Source organism: Eriocheir sinensis, chromosome 37 (assembly GCF_024679095.1).
Source record: "Eriocheir sinensis breed Jianghai 21 chromosome 37, ASM2467909v1, whole genome shotgun sequence".
Classification (NCBI taxonomy): Eukaryota; Metazoa; Arthropoda; class Malacostraca; order Decapoda; family Varunidae; genus Eriocheir; species Eriocheir sinensis.
Window position 1 is genome coordinate 7,451,571 of NC_066545.1, and position 15,000 is coordinate 7,466,570.

The 15,000-nt window shown below is 39.4% G+C and overlaps 3 long non-coding RNA genes and 1 other non-coding gene across 9 annotated transcripts in view; 1 reads left to right on the plus strand and 3 right to left on the minus strand.

Annotated features, from left to right (window-relative positions):
* LOC127008148 (uncharacterized) overlaps positions 1-416 on the minus strand; it is a 1,238-nt gene extending 822 nt beyond the window's left edge. For both annotated transcript variants that reach the window (XR_007760840.1, XR_007760842.1), the window contains exon 1: positions 254-416. This is a non-coding gene — a long non-coding RNA (uncharacterized LOC127008148). The remainder of the gene's footprint in view (positions 1-253) is intronic.
* Positions 1-1,450, plus strand: part of LOC127008147 (uncharacterized) — a 1,956-nt gene extending 506 nt beyond the window's left edge. For all 4 annotated transcript variants that reach the window (XR_007760837.1, XR_007760839.1, XR_007760836.1 and 1 more), the window contains 2 exons: positions 21-221; positions 694-1,450. This is a non-coding gene — a long non-coding RNA (uncharacterized LOC127008147). The remainder of the gene's footprint in view (positions 1-20; positions 222-693) is intronic.
* Positions 1-15,000, minus strand: part of LOC127008149 (uncharacterized) — an 86,415-nt gene that overhangs the window by 15,375 nt on the left and 56,040 nt on the right. For both annotated transcript variants that reach the window (XR_007760844.1, XR_007760843.1), the window contains one exon: positions 9,193-9,277. This is a non-coding gene — a long non-coding RNA (uncharacterized LOC127008149). The remainder of the gene's footprint in view (positions 1-9,192; positions 9,278-15,000) is intronic.
* Positions 3,991-4,063, minus strand: Trnat-agu (transfer RNA threonine (anticodon AGU)). The gene has a single exon. It is a non-coding gene; the product is annotated as a tRNA-Thr (tRNA).

Consider the following 15,000-nt stretch of genomic DNA (forward strand, 5'->3'; position numbering starts at 1 on the left):
TGAACAACAAACCCGGGCAGGTGGAGCTCGTTAGCCGTGGTAGGCAGTCTGCCTAGGAGAGCAAACTCCGAACAACAAACCCGGGCAGGTGGAGCTCGTTAGCCGTGGTAGGCAGTCTGCCTAGGAGAGCAAACTCCGAACAACAAACCCGGGCAGGTGGAGCTCGTTAGCCGTGGTAGGCAGTCTGCCTAGGAGAGCAAACTCTAAACAAACCCGGGCAGGTGGAGCTCGTTAGCCGTGGTAGGCAATTCACCTAGGAGAGCAAACTCCGAACAACAAACCCGGGCAGGTGGAGCTCGTTAGCCGTGGTAGGCAGTCTGCCTAGGAGAGCAAACTCCGAACAACAAACCCGGGCAGGTGGAGCTCGTTAGCCGTGGTAGGCAATTCACCTAGGAGAGCAAACTCCGAACAACAAATCCGGGCAGGTGGAGCTCGTTAGCCGTGGTAGGCAATTCACCTAGGAGAGCAAACTCCGAACAACAAACCCGGACAGGTGGAGCTCGTTAGCCGTGGTAGGCAATTCACCTAGGAGAGCAAACTCCGAACAACAAATCCGGGCAGGTGGAGCTCGTTAGCCGTGGTAGGCAATTCACCTAGGAGAGCAAACTCCGAACAACAAATCCGGGCAGGTGGAGCTCGTTAGCCGTGGTAGGCAGTCTGCCTAGTAGAGCAAACTTAAACAAACCCGGGCAGGTGGAGCTCGTTAGCTGTGGTAGGCAGTCTGCCTAGGAGAGGGACAACTCCGAATAACAAACCCGGGCAGGTTGGGCTCGTGAGCCGTCATAGGCAATACACCTAGGAGAGCAAACTCCGAACAAGAAACACGGGCAGGTGGAGCTCGTCAGCCGTGGCAAGCAGTTCATCTAGGAGAGGGACAACTCCGAACAAGAAACACGGGCAGGTGGAGCTCGTCAGCTCTGGCAGGCAGTTCATCTAGGAGAGGGACAACTCCGAACAAGAAACACGGGCAGGTGGAGCTCGTCAGCCGTGGCAGGCAGTCTGCCTAGGAGAGCAAACTCCGAACAACAAACCCGGGCGGTGGAGCTCGTTAGACGTCGTAGACATCCACGTGATGGGAACACCAAAATGAAAATGAAAATGAAAATAAACACCAGAATAAAGAAAATGTAGAAATGAGACATCAAGAAAACAAAATAAGAAACAGATCATCCACCTTTCGGCCCTAACTAACATCACCAAAATTATGGGTGGGTCTTTTCTGGGGAGAAAGAGGCTCATCCAGACCAAAGAACATCAAACAGGGATGACATAGAAAAGATAAAAGAACAACATGAAGAAAAGAAGAAAAAAATATCATCCACCTTTCGGTCCCAAGTAACATCACAAAATCGTGGGTGGGTCTCTTCTGGGGAGAAAGAGGCTCAGCCAGACCAAAGAACATCAAAAGGGATGATACAGAAAAGATAAAACAACAACAACAAGAAAAGAATTAATACAAGCAAACATCATCCACCTTTCGGTCCCAAGTAACATCACAAAATTATGGGTGGGTCTCTTCTGGGGAGAAAAAGGCTCAGCCAGACCAAAGAACATCAGAACGGATGATACATAAAAGATAAAAGACCAACATCAAGAAAAAAGAAAAATACATCATCCACCTTTCGGCCACAAGTAACATCACAAAATTATGGGTGGGTCTCTTCTGGAAGGAAAGCGGCTCACCCAGACCAACGAACATCAACAAAAGGATGATATAGAAAACAACAAGAGCAAGAAAATGAGCAGAATAACATCGAAAATGAAAAACAAAACATCAAGGAAAGAAAAATATAAGAAACATCATCCACCTTTCGGCCCTCAGCAACATCACCAAAATTATGGGTGGGTCTCTTCTGGGAGGAAAGCGGCTCACCCAGACCAACGAACATCGACTAAAGGATGATAGGAAAAGAAAGAAAAGGAAAAAGAAAAAGAAGAGAAAGAAAAGAAAAAGAAAAACACTAATAGAAAATAAAATGAAAGAAAGAAAAGGATAAATATAGACAAAAGAAAGAAGAAGAAAAAGACTAACACTAAAAGAAAAGAAAGAAAAGAGAAACAGAAGAAAGAAAAGATAAAAATAAAATAAAATAAAATAAATAATACAATATCCAATAAAATTAACTAACTATCTAGCTAACTCTACCTTTAACTACTTATTAAACTACTTATCTAACTACCTAACTGACTAACTAACCAGCGAACCATCTAACTAACTAGCTAAGTGACTACAATATATATACTACAACTACAATACGTATATAATTGCCTATTTAACTAACTAACTTACAAACCATCCATCTAACGAGGGAGGTGTGGAGGAAAGGAGGAAGGAACGTATGGAGTGTAGGTAAAAGAGGAAGGAAGGCAGAGGTGGTAGAGGGGGCAAGGGATCATCAATTGGCTGTAAGGTGTCGTACAAATCAAATTATTACATTTATTTGCAAAGGTATTTTTCGTTTATTTTCCACAACTACCTTTGCACAACATACTTTTTGCTCTCTCCCTCTGTCAATATTTTTACCGTCATTCTCTCCTCCTCCTCCATCTCCTCCTTCTCTTCCTCCATAGATGTCCATAGATGCATTTGCTTACACTTTTTTTCAATCCTTTTAGCTGAGAATGTTCTCCATATTTCCATTTACTGCTGTAGTCTGTCAGAGTTTTCACGCCATTCTCTTTCACTTCACGAGCCACCCCCTCAGAAAGATTCCCTTCTCTCTCTCTCTCTCTCTCTCTCTCTCTCTCTCTCTCTCTCTCTCTCTCTCTCTCTCTCTCTCTCTCTCTCTTCATCCTTTTGCCTCGTCATTCTTCCCAATTTACTACAAACGCTTGCTTCCTCCTTTCAATCATTCCTCCTCCTCCTCCTCCTCCTCCTTGTTTGTTTATCCCTATTTCTCACTTTCTCCCCTCTGAACTCTCTCCCCTCTGACCCTCTCTCTCTCTCTCTCTCTCTCTCTCTCTCTCTCTCTCTCTCTCTCTCTCTCTCATATTACGCTACAGTTCTAACTCACTCAGCACACGCAAAGACGCACGGAGAGAGAGAGAGAGTAATCTTCTCGCCCTAATCCTCGAGGCTCAAGGCATAGCTTATTGGGTGTGTCAGGGTTGAGTGCGTTTTGACCTTGGTTCATATCCTCTCTCTCTCTCTCTCTCTCTCTCTCTCTCTCTCTCTCTCTCTCTCTCTCTCTCTCTCTCCGGGTTCATTAATTTTGCCCCTCTCATTAATTTCCTTTCCTTATTTTCTTTTATTTTTATTTCTCGTTCATTTAAAATATTCCTAAACTATCGTCTTTCCTTTCCCCATTTTCTTTTCCTTTCCTTTCTCGCCCTTTTAAAATATTCCTTAACTATCATCTAAGTAACCTTCCTATTTTTCTCTCTCTCAGGTCTCGTATTCTTCTTCGTTATTCATTTTTTATTTTATTGTTCTTACCTAAAAAAAAATATTATAGCTACATTTTTCTCCAAATTCCTAACCTTTCCCCTTGAGTATTTCTGTTCTCATACTTGTAAAGGGAAAGAAATTTAAGTCACTCCATTTACACGAAAACAAGACAGCAAAAAAGATAACAGCAACAACAACAACAAAACTAATCTCAAGTCAGTGATATCGTAAGCTATAAACAACGATCAGAATAAATATATGAAATAAGACGTTGAAGAAGAAGAAGAGGAAGAAGAAGACGAAGAACAACAACAAGGAGAAGTATAATATGTCTAAAACTTATAGGGTTACTTACCATCACCGCTAAGAATACATACAGAGGACTAACACACACACACACACACACACGAACACCCACCCACCCTCACCCCATACACACCACCAGTCCACCATCACCACACACACACAAACACACAAAAAAACACCAATCCACAATTTCCACAGCCACGCAACACATACCATAACAATGAAACCACACACCAGAATATGATCGGTGAAAATAATACGTAAAAATAACAATATAAAAATATCTCACTCGACTGTGCCTCCAGGGAGGATCGAACTCCCGGCCTCTGGTTTACTAGACCAGCGCTCTAGCCACTGAGCTATGGAGGCGCGGCGAGGAAGGGGGAAGGTTGGGGTCTGAACCGAATGGGTGATGCCAAGACTTCCTCCTTTGTAATGCCCTGCTCTCTTCTTTTTTCTCTATCTTTTTCTCTTGTTTCTTTTTTCCTCTTTTTCGTTTTTCTCTTTTCCTTTCTTTTCTTGTCTTTGCTTCTTTTATTTTTTCCTTTTGACCCTTCATTCTTTCCCTCTCCTTTCTCTACTTTCTTCTCTTCTCTTCTGTTTCTTTAATCTCTTCCTCTTTCTTCTCTCCTCTTCCTCTCTTTTCTCTTTTCCACTCTCTTCATCTCTTGTCTCTTCTTCCTCTTCTCTTCCTCTTTTCTCTTCAATCGGATTTCCTATCTTCTCCATTCTCTTCTCTTCCTGTCTGTTCTCTTATCCTTTCACCTCCTTTCATCTCTTTTGTTCCTCTCCTCTCTTCTCCTTTCATCTCTTCCCTACTTTTCTCTTCTTCCCTCTTTCCATATTTCCTTCTTATCTTCTTTTTCTCGATTCATCTCTCATCCTGTCATTATCCTTGGTTCCTTGTAGTAGTATTCTTTATTCTACTTCTCATTTCTTTTCCTCTGCTCTCTCCTCATCTTCTTTGTCCTTCCTCTTCCAAAGCTCACCTCACTTCCACTCTATTTGCCTTTTTTATTCAGTTGTTGCTCCTCTTCTTGATTATGTTCCCTCTCCTATCCATTACCACATCTTTTAAGTTCAGTTGCTACTACTACTACTACTACTACTACTACTGCTGCTGCTGCTACTACTACAAATACTATTGCACTTCTTTCCTTCCTCTTCTCTCCATCTACTCTCTCCTCTCATCTTATTCCACCTCTTCCCTCCTCCATTGTTGTTACTCTCTCACTTGCCGTTCTTCCTCCTCCCTTGACGACACACACACACACACACACACACACACACACACACGGGCGCGTCCTAAATCTCGTATAACCGATAGAATTAACAATGGACGATCTGGAATCTAATATAGAGAGATTAGCGAGGCCGACCCGTGTGTGTGTGTACAGGGAGGGAGAGGAGGGAAAGAGAGGGGGGAGGGAGAGCGAGGGGGGGGGAGGAAGAGAGGGGGAGGAAAGGGAGGTGGTGAAGGGAAGAGGAGAGAGTGGGAGGGGGATAAGAGAAGGGGAAAGAAGGGGAAGGGAAGGGAGGGGGAAAAAGGGGAATAGGAGAAGGAATGGGGAGAGAAGGGGAAGGGGAAGAAGGGAAGGGGAAAGAATGGGAGGAGGAGAGAAAAGGACAAGGGAGAAAGAGAGGAAAGTTTGGCAGGGAGTAAATTATTGTTCTCTCTCTCTATCTATCTATCTATTTATCTATATCACCGTACCGCAAAAAATAAAACATGAAATAACAGCGAAATACGGGAGACAACAACAACAACAAATCAACAGTTTAAAAAAAAAATATATAGATAAAAAGTTAAATATTTGGCGGAACGAGAAAGACCGAAAATTAAAACGGAAATTCAACTAAAATATCATCTGTCGAATTTTCTTTTATATTCCTGTGCTCAGAGAGAGAGAGAGAGAGAGAGAGAGAGAGAGAGAGAGAGAGAGAGAGAGAAGGGCTGTTGTCTCTCGCTAATGATAGTTTAGGGAAAAGGAATGGAAGAGAAAGGAGGAGAAGGTAGAGGAAAGGGAGGAGGAAGGGGAGGAAGAGAGGGAGGAAGGCTAGAGAGAAGACTGGCTTTGCGTGTTACATCTTCTCCTCCTCCTCCTCCTCCTCCTCCTCTTCTTCTTCTTCCTCCTCTTCCTCCTCTTCCCCTCCCCCTCTTCCATCTTCCTTTTCTTTTCCTCCCTCTTTCATATCTCCTGGCATCTATTTTCTATTTTCGTAACACTCTCTCTCTCTCTCTCTCTCTCTCTCTCTCTCTCTCTGAATATATTGTTGACATTTTTAGTGCTTTTTCATGTTTCCTCCTCCTCCTCCTCCTCCTCCTCCTCCTTATTGCCTAGTCTTTCTCTTTGTTGAATATTTGCGACTCCTCTTTCTCTTCTATCATCTCCCTGTTCTCTTCCTCCTCTTCCTCTTCGTTATGTTATTTCTACTTATTTTCTTGCTCGTGACATTTCGTTTTTCTTCACTTATCTTTCCTTAAGCTATTCTTCCTTCTTTTATCTTCCATTATTGATTTTCTTCCTTTCCTTACTACCTTTCATATTTTTCTAACTTTACTTTTTTTTCCCTTTTCTTCCCTTACACCGTTCTTCCTTCCCTTTTACACTTTATTCCTTCCTTTATTCCCTTTATTCCTTCATTTTGCTTCTCTTACTTCCTTTCTTTCTTCTCCTACCCTCCCTAACTCTCCTCCTTTCTTCCCCAACTTTCCCATATTTCCTTTTTCCTTCATTTATCTTCCCATACTCCTTTCCTTCCTCTCCGTCCCTTTCCTTTTTTTCCATCTTCCTTTCTTCCCTCTCCTTCCTCTTTTCCTTCCTTCCTTCCTTCCCTCCTTCCTTCATTCATTCACTCATATGTACTGCAAAATCTCCTAACATACACACACACACACACACACACACACACACACACACACACACACACACAATGACAACAGCAGCAGCTTAACAAGGAGAGAAGAAGAGAGAGAGAGAGAGAGAGAGAGAGAGAGAGAGGGGGGGGGGGGTAAAGATCGATTCCAAATAAATAACCGGGGCTGGGAAGGGGGGGAAGGAGTGGTGATGATGATGGTGGTGGTGGTGGTGGTGATGACGGTGGTGGTGGTGATGGTGGTGGTGATGATGATGGTGGTGGTGATGGTGGTGGTGGTAGTGTTAGGTCATACTGAATCCGAACTTTCTCTTCGATTTCTCCTCTTTTTTTCGCTTTTTCATCCTCCCTACCTTCCTTCCTTCCTTCCCTCCTGCCTTCCTTTCCTCCTCTCATTTTTCCCTTCTGGTTTCCTTCCTTCTCTCCATTACTTGTCTTTCCTTTCTTCCTTTCCTCCTTTTTCTTTTCTACCTTTTTTCATTCTCCCTTCTGCTTACTTCTTCCCTTAATTCCTTCCTTCCTTCCCTCTTCTTCCTCCTTCCTCTCTACATTCTTCCTTCATGTTCTCCATTAATTACCTCTTTCCTTCCTTCTTTCCTTCTTTCCTTCTCTTCTTTCTCCTCCTCCCCTATACCTTCTTCCTTCCTTCTTTCCAGTACTTTATATCTTCTCCATTCCTTATTTTCCTCTTCCCTTTCTATACCTTTTTCCCTCTCTTTCTTACTTACCTCTTCCTTTCCTTCCTTCCCTCTTCCTCCTCCTTCCTCTTTACCTTCTTCCTTCATTTTTTCCATTAATTACATCCTTCCTTCCTTTTCTTCTCTTCCTCTCTTTCTACCGTTTTTCATCCTTCTCTCCATTGCTTACTTCTTTTTTTCCTTCTCTTCTTTCCTCTTCCTCCCTCCGTCTCCTTCTTTCCTTCATTCATTCATTCGCCCAATAGTTAGCCGAAATTTCCCTCTTATTCTCATAGTTTCCTTCACTCCTTTTTTCCTCCATCTCCCTCTTTCCTCTTTCGGTTCCTTCTCTCCTTCCTTCCTTCCCCTATTGACAACTACCTGTGCTCTCTCTCTCTCTCTCTCTCTCTCTCTCTCTCTCTCTCTCTCTCTCTCTCTCTCTCTCTCTCTGACCACGTGTCTCCCATCACCAAAAAAGACCAGTTCGCACCCTCCTCCTCCTCTCCCTTCTTCTCTCCCTCCTCCTCTCCCTGTTTCATTATGTCATTCCTCCCCCTCACTTTCCCTCTCCTTCTCCTCTCTCCCTTCCTCTACTTCCCCAATGTCACCAAACCTCTCCCCTTCCCTCCTTTTCCCTCACTTCCCCCCACCATATCCTCCCTCCCTCCTCTCTTTTCCCCCCCATTCACCCCCCTCTCCCTTTCCTCCTTCTAAATAGGGGGGTCATATTTCTCCCCTTCCTCCCCCCCCCCTTAGTCACTCATTTTCCCTTCTCCCCCTAAAGCAAATACATGTCCCCTCCTTCTCCTCCTCCTCCTCCTCCTCCTCCTCCTCCTCCTCCTCCTCTTCCTCCCTGACCCTGAAATACACGGCGTCGCTTGGGAGGCGGTCGATAAGAGAGAGAGAGAGAGAGAGAGAGAGAGAGAGAGAGAGAGAGAGAGAGAGAGAGAGAGAGAGAGAGAGAGTTATTTTTGTGTAGATTATGCAGTATTCGTGTGTGTGTGTGTGTGTGTGTGTGTGTGTGTGTGTGTGTGTGTGTGTGTGTGTGTGTGTGTGTGTGTGTGTGTGTGTGTGTGTGTGTGTGTGTGTGTGTGTGTGTGTGTGTGTATGTGTGTGTGTGTATACAGGTGTGGAATAAAGGAAAGTGTGTATTTATGTGTTTGTGTGTTCAGGTGTGAAAGGAAAGTGTGTGTGTGTGTGTGTGTGTGTGTGTGTGTGTGTGTGTGTGTGTGTGTGTGTGTGTGTGTGTGTGTGTGTGTGTGTGTGTGTGTGTCCCTTACCCACCCTTAACCTTCACCGAGTCTTGTATTCTCCCTGCCAACCTTTCTTCACCCTGGCAACACGTCCCCTACTCTCCCATCCCTTGCCTCCCTCCCTACTTCCCTCTTTCCCTCCTTCCTCCTCCTTCTCTCTCTCTCTCTCTCTCTCTCTCTCTCTCTCTCTCTCTCTCTCTCTCTCTCTCTCTCTCTCTCTCTCTCTCTCTCTCTCTCTCTCTCTCTCTCTCTCTCCTTCCCTCCATTCCCTCCCTCCCTCCCTTCCTCTCTCCCAACAAAACAAAATTTGGTCGTAATTTTTTCCCGTCCCAGAATCGATCGTGGAGGCATAATAGGATTTGGGAGGGAGGAGGGAGGGAGGGAGAGGAGGAGAGGGGGAGGGAAGGGAGGGAGAGGGAGGTAGTAGAAGGATGGGAAAGCCGGGAGGGAAGGGAGGAAGAGAGGAAGAGATGGGAGGGATAAAGTTAGGAGAGTGGGAGAGAGGAAACAGAGTTAAATGACAAACACACACACACACACACACACACACACACACACACACACACAGAGCCCTGGACCGAGTGTGTGTGTGTGTGTGTGTGTGTGTGTGTGTGTGTGTGTGTGTGTGTGTGTGTGTGTGTGTGTGTGTGTTTCAACCCTTCAAACAGGTAAACCAAACACAAACACTCACCTGACTTTGCTACGCGATGACTTTACCTTCAACTCACCTCGCGACTCTCACCACAAACAGCAATAGTCACCCCTCGAGACGTCACCTGGAGGAGAAAAGAAAACGGGATGTGTTAACCAAGCGAAGGGAAGGTGAAGATGTGACGACCATGAAGGCGAGGACATGAGGAGGATATTTTTCATCTTTATTTGTGGATTTACCCTCATTACTTTTTTTTTATTTGTGGATTTACCCTTATTACTTTTTTTATTTGTGGATTTACCCTTATTACTTTTTTTATTTGTGGATTTACCCTTATTACTTTTTTTATTTGTGGATTTACCCCCATTACTTTTTTTTATTTGTGGATTTACCCTCATTACTTTTTTTATTTATGGATTTACCCTCATTACTTTTTTTTATTTGTGGATTTACCCTTATTACTTTTTTTATTTGTGGATTTACCCTCATTACTTTTTTTTATTTGTGGATTTACCCTCATTACTTTTTTTTATTTGTGGATTTACCCTCATTACTTTTTTTATTTATGGATTTACCCTCATTACTTTTTTTTATTTGTGGATTTACCCTTATTACTTTTTTTATTTGTGGATTTACCCTTATTACTTTTTTTATTTGTGGATTTACCCCCATTACTTTTTTTATTTGTGGATTTACCCTTATTACTTTTTTTATTTGTGGATTTACCCTCATTACTTTTTTTATTTGTGGATTTACCCTCATTACTTTTTTTTATTTGTGGATTTACCCTTATTACTTTTTTTATTTGTGGATTTACTCCCATTACTTTTTTTTATTTGTGGATTTACCCTCATTACTTTTTTTTATTTGTGGATTTACCCTCATTACTTTTTTTATTTGTGGATTTACCCCCATTACTTTTTTTTATTTGTGGATTTACCCCCATTACTTTTTTTTATTTGTGGATTTACCCTTATTACTTTTTTTATTTATGGATTTACCCTCATTACTTTTTTTTTATTTGTGGATTTACCCTCATTACTTTTTTTTATTTGTGGATTTACCCCCATTACTTTTTTTTATTTGTGGATTTACCCTCATTACTTTTTTTTATTTGTGGATTTACCCTTATTACTTTTTTTATTTATGGATTTACCCCCATTACTTTTTTTTATTTGTGGATTTACCCTCATTACTTTTTTTTATTTGTGGATTTACCCTCATTACTTTTTTTATTTGTGGATTTACCCTCATTACTTTTTTTATTTGTGGATTTACCCTCATTACTTTTTTTTATTTGTGGATTTACCCTCATTACTTTTTTTTATTTGTGGATTTACCCTCAATTTTTTTTTATTTGTGGATTTACCCTCATTACTTTTTTTTTATTTGTGGATTTACCCTCAAAATTTTTTTTATTTTTGATTTTACCACAATTAATTTTTTTTATTTGTGGATTTACCCTCATTATTTTTTTTATTTGTGGATTTACCCTCATTACTTTTTTTATTTATGGATTTACCCTCATTACTTTTTTTATTTGTGGATTTACCCTCATTACTTTTTTTATTTATGGATTTACCCTCATTACTTTTTTTTATTTGTGGATTTACCCTCATTACTTTTTTTATTTGTGGATTTACCCTCATTACTTTTTTTTATTTGTGGATTTACCCTCATTATTTTTTTTTTATTTGTGGATTTACCCTCATTATTTTTTTTTTATTTGTGGATTTACCCTCATTATTTTTTTTATTTGTGGATTTACCCTCATTATTTTTTTTATTTGTGGATTTACCCTCATTATTTTTTTTATTTGTGGATTTACCCTCATTATTTTTTTTATTTGTGGATTTACCCTCATTATTTTTTTTATTTGTGGATTTACCCTCATTACTTTTTTTATTTATGGATTTACCCTCATTACTTTTTTTATTTATGGATTTACCCTCATTATTTTTTTTATTTGTGGATTTACCCTCATTATTTTTTTTATTTGTGGATTTACCCTCATTATTTTTTTTATTTGTGGATTTACCCTCATTATTTTTTTTATTTATGGATTTACCCTCATTACTTTTTTATTTGTGATTTACCTCATTACTTTTTTATTTGTGGATTTACCCTCATTACTTTTTTTATTTTTGGATTTACCCTCATTACTTTTTTTTATTTGTGGATTTACCCTTATTACTTTTTTTATTTGTGGATTTACCCTCATTACTTTTTTTATTTGTGGATTTACCCTCATTACTTTTTTTATTTATGGATTTACCCTCATTACTTTTTTTTATTTGTGGATTTACCCTCATTACTTTTTTTATTTGTGATTTACCTCATTACTTTTTTATTTGTGGATTTACCCACATGACTTTTTTTATTTGTGGATTTACCATCAATAATATTTTTTTATTTGTGGATTTACCTCATTACTTTTTTTTATTTGTGGATTTACCTCATTACTTTTTTATTTGTGGATTTACCTCATTATTTTTTTTTTATTTGTGGATTTACCTCATTATTTTTTTTATTTGTGATTTACCTCATTATTTTTTTTATTTGTGATTTACCTCATTATTTTTTTTATTTGTGATTTACCCTCATTATTTTTTTTATTTGTGGATTTACCTCATTATTTTTTTTATTTGTGATTTACCTCATTATTTTTTTTTATTTGTGATTTACCTCATTACTTTTTTTTATTTGTGATTTACCTCATTATTTTTTTTTTTATTTGTGATTTACCCTCATTATTTTTTTTTATTTGTTGATTTACCTCATTACTTTTTTTTTATTTGTGATTTACCTCATTATTTTTTTTTTATTTGTGGATTTACCCTCATTATTATTTATTTATTTGTTGATTTACCCTCATTATTTTTTTTATTTGTGGATTTACCCTCATTACTTTTTTTTTATTTGTGGATTTACCCTCATTACTTTTTTTTATTTGTGGATTTACCCTCATTATTTTTTTTATTTGTGGATTTACCCTCATTACTTTTTTTTATTTGTGGATTTACCCTCATTACTTTTTTTTTATTTGTGGATTTACCCTCATTACTTTTTTTTTATTTGTGGATTTACCCTCATTACTTTTTTTTTATTTGTGGATTTACCCTCATTACTTTTATTATTTATGGATTTACCCTCATTACTTTTATTATTTATGGATTTACCCTCATTACTTTTATTATTTATGGATTTACCCTCATTACTTTTTTTTTATTTGTGGATTTACCCTCATTACTTTTTTTTTATTTGTGGATTTACCCTCATTACTTTTTTTTATTTGTGGATTTACCCTCATTACTTTTTTTTTATTTGTGGATTTACCCTCATTACTTTTTTTATTTGTGGATTTACCCTCATTACTTTTTTTTTATTTGTGGATTTACCCTCATTACTTTTTTTATTTGTGGATTTACCCTCATTACTTTTTTTATTTGTGGATTTACCCTCATTACTTTTTTTATTTATGGATTTACCCTCATTATTTTTTTTATTTATGGATTTACCCTCATTATTTTTTTTTATTTGTGGATTTACCCTCATTACTTTTTTTTATTTGTGGATTTACCCTCATTATTTTTTTTTATTTTTGGATTTTCCATCATTACTTTTTTTATTTATTGATTTTACATCATTATTTTTTTTATTTACCTCATTATTTTTTTTTATTTGTGGATTTACCCTCATTACTTTTTTTTATTTATGGATTTACCCTCATTACTTTTTTTATTTGTGGATTTACCCTCATTACTTTTTTTTTATTTGTGGATTTACCCTCATTACTTTTTTTTATTTGTGAATTTACCCTTATTACTTTTTTTTATTTATACTTTATTTATACTTTTATACTTTTATTTATACTTTATACTTTATTATTTACCCTTATTACTTTTACCCTTATTATCTACCCTTATTATTTACCTTATTATTTACCTTATTATTACCCTTATTATTTACCTTACCTTAGTATTATTACCCTTTTTATTTACCTTATTATTTACCCTTATTATTTACCCTAATTACTTTTTTTTTATTTGTGGATTTACCCGTTTTACTTTTTTCTGTTCATCGTTTAGCTCCTTTTTCCGCTTATGAGAGGAGAAAGATAACTGAAAAGGAAAAGGAGATGAATCATAAAATAAAACTATATCCCTCAAAAATTTATACTCATGAATAAAAATATAAATAAATGAGCATTCTTTCCATCCATAAAAAAATACTAATGGGTAAAAGAAAACTCCTCATACTCACCTTTATTCATTCTATTTTTGTTTTCCTTCCCACAAGGAAAAACAATCATGCAACATCATCACCTCTACATTTATTTCATTCTTCTTCTCTTACTTTCTGTTTTACCACTTCACAACAATTATTTTCCTTCCTTCCTTCCTTCAAGAATCACACTTACATTCCTTCTTTCTTTCCTTCATTTTCCTTTCCCTCTACATTTTTTTTTCATTCTTCTCTTACTTCCTATTTTACCATTTCACAACATTTATTTTCCTTCCTTCCTTCCTTCAAGAATCACACACATTCCTCCTTTCTTTCCTTCATTTTCCTTTCCTCACCTTAAACCGTTTAGACCCACACGCAATGCCCATGTCACTCAGCCTCGTCAGCGTGGTGGTGGAGGGCGGGTTGCTACTGACGATGACTCCGGGCGTGACGCTGCTGGCGGGGGCGGCGAAGGTCCTACAATTTGGTGGGCTGACGGGAGGCATGGGGGCGTCAGGAGCCCTTTTGGTGGTGGTGGGGCTTCTGTTGGCAGTGGTTGGGCTGTTGGTGTTCCTGTGGCTGGTGGGACGCAAGGGAAGGCGGTGTCTGGCGGGGGTCGTGGTGCTGTCGGCGGTCATGGTCGTTGGTCTCCTCTGGTCGTTGCATAAAGGGTCGCATTCTGCTTTCCTCTGCAGGGCGTTGTGTCTCTCTGGCGTAACTGGTCCTGAGTTGTCTTTCTCTCTCCATCTTCAGAAAGGGAATGATACTACTAAGACTGAAGGCGTCGCTGAGAACGTAACCAAGTCTTCTTCTTCCATGGTAGAGAACGCTACTGCAAACAACTCGCCTAAGAATGCTACTGCTGAAAACTCTTCCTCCACTTCCTCCTCCTCGTTCTCTTCTTCCATGCCTAAGAATGTTGGTATAAATAACTCCTCCTCCTCTTCTTCCTCCTTCTCCTCACCGATCTCTTCCTCCTTGTCTAAGAACGCTACCACAAACCCAGACTCCAGTTCGCAAGGTCCCAAGAACGTGACAGAGGACTCAACCGAAGATAAAGGTAAGATGGAGGTTGTTTTAGTTTACGAAGATGTCGCTGTGGGGGAAGACGTTGCAGCCGTGAACAGCGACGTGGCTGAACATGGAAACGTCTCGCCGAACGTTTCTGAGGCCACGAAAGGAAAGAGGAACGAGGAGAAAGACGGTGAGAAGAAGAATGACGAAGAGGAGAGTGAAGAAAAGAAGGAGGCGAAGAAAGACGGAAAAAAGAAAAAGGAAAAGAAGCACTCCGGCAAAAAGGGGAAGAAAGGTGACGAAGGGAAGAATAAGAAAAACAAAGATGAGGAAAAGGACAAGACCAAAGAAGAAGGAAAGAATAAGGAAAAGAAAACCACAACCACAAATGAAAAACCCAACCACCACCGACACCCGCCCCTTCCAAAGACGCTTAACCCTGCCAACCACCCCTGTAAGATGTTCTCCTCGCCCTGCCGCGCCTGGGAGGAGGGTGTGTGGTTTCCTGTGTTGGCTGGTGTCTTGGGGTCATCCTTGGTGGGGCTTGTGGCTGCTCTGTGTTCCATCTGTCTCCTCCCCGCCAGAACACCGGAAGAAAAGACATCT